We start from the raw sequence: 5,335 nt of genomic DNA, 5'->3' as shown, positions 1-5,335 counted from the left end.
CTTAGAGCTGCGTCCGGGGGCAACACAAGGCACTTCCGGGCGTCGCCCGGGAGACGGTGGTTCCGGGGCGGGGCAGTCTGGCCTGAGAAGAACTGCCTGATCAGAAAGTGACTCGGGAGGATCTGTGAATAGATTGACGTCTTGACGTGAAGTGGCTTCCCGAGCACAGCTCTGGCCGCACGCCCTCGGGCGATCGCTCTGGCCCTGCCCTCTTCGGATGACCTGCTCGGCGCCGTCTGCTTCGATTTCGCAGCTTTACTTGCCTGCCTGGCTTTGGCCGTATTTTTGCGAAGGTTTGGGCAGTCCCGCAAAATCCGCTTTTGTACGCACTGAACACGCCGCAGTCAGGAAGCGGAAAAAATCCCGGTCGTTAGATGATGAGCCTCCCTCCCGGCCCGGCAGACTTCCAACGCGGGAAACTTGATCAGATCCTCTCCGCTTCAAGCCGCGAGCCCTAAGGGACGCTAGCCGCCCTTTGAATCCTTCTCCACCCGGGTGGACTCCCTTCGCCCTTCCCTCGAGGCGCCCTTTGTCCCTCGAGGGCCGTCTTCCAGGCTCCACGGGTCACCTGCTGCCAGCCCCGTGTTCCCTGGAGCCGGCAGTCCTGTGTTTAATCTTGCTAACAATATGTGTACGTATTTGGGGCCAGCGTGCGATGCTGTAACACGTGTCCACAGTGCGTGCTGATCAAAACACAGTAATCCTCTTCTCCCCTTCTTGGAGCTGTAGTCTCCCCATTTTTCTCACTAAAAAGTTGGCTTCTGAAACGTGGGGCCATTTCTCATTCACCATTTTGCCTGCAAGGCCGTCAGCGGGACGTGGCCTGTATTTAGTACTCAAAACACAAATTCAGAGGGCAGTAAATGAATGGCAGAATGCAACTACTGATGAGGCTAATAATGCATTAGCGGGGTACAGCCTTTACACGATGCTGTAGAGCCGAAGCATGCTCTAAAGCTTTTCCCTAAGTTTAGTTATTTACCTGTACAGATCCTTGGTTTCCATCACACAGCACATAAAAAACGAAACCCTTATTTTAACAAATCACAGCTGATGTTTATACGACATATTTTATATTTGCATTCTGAAAGCTCAATACATTAGAAAAAGAAAACTGCAGGGGAAGTAATATCCCATACACAGAGTGTGAAAGATTCCAGCGCGAACTTTTGCAAAGTGCAGTCTTGGCTGACAAAAGGGATGCTCCGTAGAAGTGCCCCTTAGGACGGTGCTAGAGCCCAGAAGCCCCCCTTTTCCTGAGTGTGTTTCCCACTGACATTTCCCACTGAGCTCTTGCACGGTAAGTTCCAACCAAATCCGAGAAAGCGCTGAAGAGAGTTGTAGAGAAAGATGCCACGTGAGAGAGCAAGACGATTGCCAGCCGTCCCGGAAGAGGTGTTCCTGTATATGAGCCCCTTCACCCTGCATCTGTGTCCTGGTATTATTTGATGACTATCAAGCAAAAGAAGCAGGTGTTGGCAGGTGTAAGAGAGAGAGATCTCCTGTCTGCCAAGACTGTAAAAACCAGAGGAAGAAGTCAGGAGTCCACAACCCCGCATGGGTGACAAGAACACAATGGCTTGTGCAATCACAACAGCTTCCTGTGCCCTGAATGAGTAGGGAGCTGGAATGAGGAGCTGCAACTTGTTCAAATGGAAGTGCTCCCACAGGACTATGGACATCCTAACCCAGAGGCCAAACACCCTCTCCCCAAAACTGATGTTACTGTAGTTCTACATTTCAGTATAGTATTTTTTTCATATAGGGCAATTATATATGTTTACTGAAATTTGAAAAATTGGGGGTGATTGATTTGTCACACAGATTTTTGTTCTCTAACAAATGATGATAGTACAGAAAGCTGTTGGAAATAGAATTAAAAGACAAGTTTGGGGCCCAGCATGGTAGCCTCATGGCTGAAGTTCTCACCTTGCAGCCACCAGGATCCCATATGGGTGCCAGTTCGAATCCCAACTGCTCCACTCCCATTGCATATTTCTGTCTGTGGCCTGAGAAAGCAATCGAAGATGGCCCAAAGCCTTGGGACCCTGCACCCACATGGGAGACCTGGAAGAAGCTCGTGGCTCCTGACTTCAGATCAGCTCAGCTCCATTGCAGCCACTTTGAGAGTGAACCAGAGGACAGAAGATCTTTCTCTGTCCTTCTCTCTGTAAATGTGACTTCCCAATAAAAATCTAAAATAAATCTTTATTTTAAAAAGTCTGTTTGTTTTGGGGCAAGAAGTTTTTGAAACCCATACATATTCCCTCCATAATACACAATTCCTATAAATTTTCGAAGACTCTTCATAAAATAGTCTCCAGATTTTTTGAAATGTTTTTGTTTTGTTTTGCCTTTAAGATTTAGTTTAGTTGGGGCCCGGCGGTGTGGCCTAGCGGCTAAAGTCCTTGCCTTAAATGCCGGGATCCCATATGGGCACCGGTTCTAATCCTGGCAGCTCCACTTCCCATCCAGCTCCCTGCCTGTGGCCCGGGAAAGCAGTCGAGGACGGCCCAGAGCATTGGGACCCTGCACCCGCGTGGGAGACCCAGAAGAGGTTCCAGGATCCTGGCTTTGGATCGGCATAGCATCGGCCGTTGCGCTCACTTGGGGAGTGGATCATCGGACGGAGGATCTTCCTCTCTGTCTCTCCTCCTCTCTGTATATCTGACTTTCCAATAAATAAATACATCTTTTTTTAAAAAAGGTTTAGTTTAGTTTAGTTTCAGTTTGGAAGACAGATTTTAGTAAGTGAAGAGAAAGATCTATCTCCTGGTTCACTCCCTAAATTGCAGCAGTGGCCAATTCTGGTCCCATACAAAGGCAAAAGCCAGGAGCTTCTTTCTGATCTCCCAGGTAGGTGCAGGGGACGAAGACCTTGAGCCACCCTCTGCTGCTTTGCCAGGTCATAAGAAGGAAGCTGGGTCAGAAGTGGAGCAGCAGAAGACATGAAGCAGTGACCCTATGGGATGCAGGGGCCTCAGGCAGGGAACTATCCCACTCTACTACCACATTGGCAGTGAAAATTGTTGATGTGTTTTTGTCTTTTACTTTAAAATCAAAGAAACAGATCTGTCTCCCAACTCACTTCCCAAATTTCAACAACAGCAGGGCTAGACCAGTCCAACCTCAGGAGCCCAGTCCGGGTCACCCACGTTAGAGGAAAGCACTTGAGCCATCATGTGGCCTCGCAAGGTGCATGTCTGTGGGAAGCTGGAATTCAGATTAGAGCAAGGGCTCGGACGCAGACATCCTGAGCGACACCTTCAGCTTTGTGCCAGATGCAAATCCCAGCTCCAAGCATTTAAGTCTGGCTTTAAGAAATAAATTCCTGCAAAAGGGACTGATATCTGTTGTAATATATTTAATCCTCCAAAATTAGCCAATAAGTAAGGTACAGTTATTATTCCGTTTTATACATGAAACAATTGAGGCACAGAATAAATAGCTTCCAAAGGTGCCAGGGAATGCCATTCCAACCTAAGCACTATGCCACAGAGGCTGCTCAGACAGGGAAAACCGCTGCCTACTCATCTAGTCTCAGTGTGGCACTCAGAATGCAAGTAGTCGTAGGCAATGAGGGTTTCTGACACTCAGATTCGTAAATGGGAAAGTAATCTGCACTTTAAAAATGTCCGTCTTGTGTTGAAAAATAACTGGAATAATCTGCGTGTTTGGGTGCGTTTTATAAATAAACCTGTGCTCTTTATCTGCCTGCTGCCTCTTAGCTCCAAATTCACCCTTTTTTGCTGCTCTCTGAAAATAAATCTGGGTTCTATAAATATTTTTCTTCGGCCTATGAGGCAAACGGCATAGTTTGCCAGTAGAGGGCACCAGAGTGACATTGGAAGAAGAAAGGAGCTTCCTACAGAGCTCAGCGTGCTTCCCTGAAGGCTAAGGTAGAACTTTCTCAGCGTCAGATTCCTGCCCTGGAGCTGGAGTCCCAGGACTGGATTATTGTGGCCCAGGTGATTCCCTGGGGACCTGCCAAATCCCGGACCTGCAGCTCCCCTCCACAGCCTCCTTCACAGCAGGACGCCTCTGACAGGACAACTGCCCACCGCTGCTGCTTTCCCCAGAACCTACAAGAGCACTGATTCTCATGGAGGCAGAGAAAGAGGATTTTCAGCAAGTTCTGACAAAACCGCACTACAACATTTCAACATGTGAGACCGAGAAGAAGCTTCTGGCTCTTGGCTTCGGCCTGGCACAACCCCAGTTGTTGAGACCATTTGAGGATCGAACCAGCGAATGGAAGATTTCTCTTTGCCTCTCCTCTTTCTGTAACTATTGCCAAAATTCAATCGACCTTCCTTTTTCTGATATGTAAAAAAAAAAAAAAAAAAAGACTTTGGTAGGAAGCATAAAGGAAAACTTATGTTCTCAGGTTGGACAAAGATTTCTTAGATAAAATATCAAAATTATTATCTAGAAAATGCAAATTGATAAATTAGACCTTACTTTGAAGGAACTACAGTGCTTTCACAATCAGAAAATAAAGGTTAAATGCTATTTTTACTGCAATAATTCATTGTTAGCCATTAAGTCCTCATTTACTGAAATGAGATCCGGAGGACTAAAAAATTTGAAAACTTGTACAGCAACTGATGGGAATGGGAAGGTTAGAAATATGATCCTTTCAAATCAGGGATTATGAAACTTTGAAAAATTTCAGTAATATTTCAACTTCATGGAGTTTTTTTTCATAATGCCTGTAGGCATCAGCATATCATGATTATCTAACCAGTAGCACAAAGCACATTGTTATTTTATCAGATGAAAATGAAGAGATCCCCAGCTGCAGGCAACTGGCTAGGTTGCAATGTACCTAGGCAGGTGTTACACCGCTGGAAGAAAAGCTACTGATAGTTGGTGGGCATTCTGGCCCTGCCTTAGGCCAAATTTGTGTTAACTATAACAATGTGCCACCATAGTTGGCCCGAGAGCAGGCAGGCAAGGCTCCACGCAAGCATGACACACTGCCAGAGGACTGGGCTTCTTGATCTGCGTGTTGTGGGCATGGGGGACTGTGGATTGCTCAAGGAAGGGGGTCTGGCGAATGTGTAGGAGAGAGGGTTGCTGGGGGAGAATGTGACTCACGAAGTGACTTCTGGGAGATTTCCACTGACTGGGCGACTGCACTTGCAGTTAAATGAAGGAGCTGAGACTGGGTGCTTTGAAGAAGGGAAATAAAAGTACCCTTCAGGGCCAAATCAATACATCTGTCCACACGGGAGACCTGAGCTGTGCTTGTTGGTATCAACTACCATCTAGCAGCGCATATAAAAGCCATGGCTGGGGGGCTTGACTGGCAGGGCTCAACCACAGTATCCAC

Source organism: Ochotona curzoniae, unplaced genomic scaffold (genome assembly GCF_017591425.1).
Source record: "Ochotona curzoniae isolate NIBS_2020 unplaced genomic scaffold, NIBS_Ocur_1.0 contig_430, whole genome shotgun sequence".
NCBI lineage: Eukaryota > Metazoa > Chordata > Mammalia > Lagomorpha > Ochotonidae > Ochotona > Ochotona curzoniae.
Note: the sequence above shows the minus strand (reverse complement) of the source record.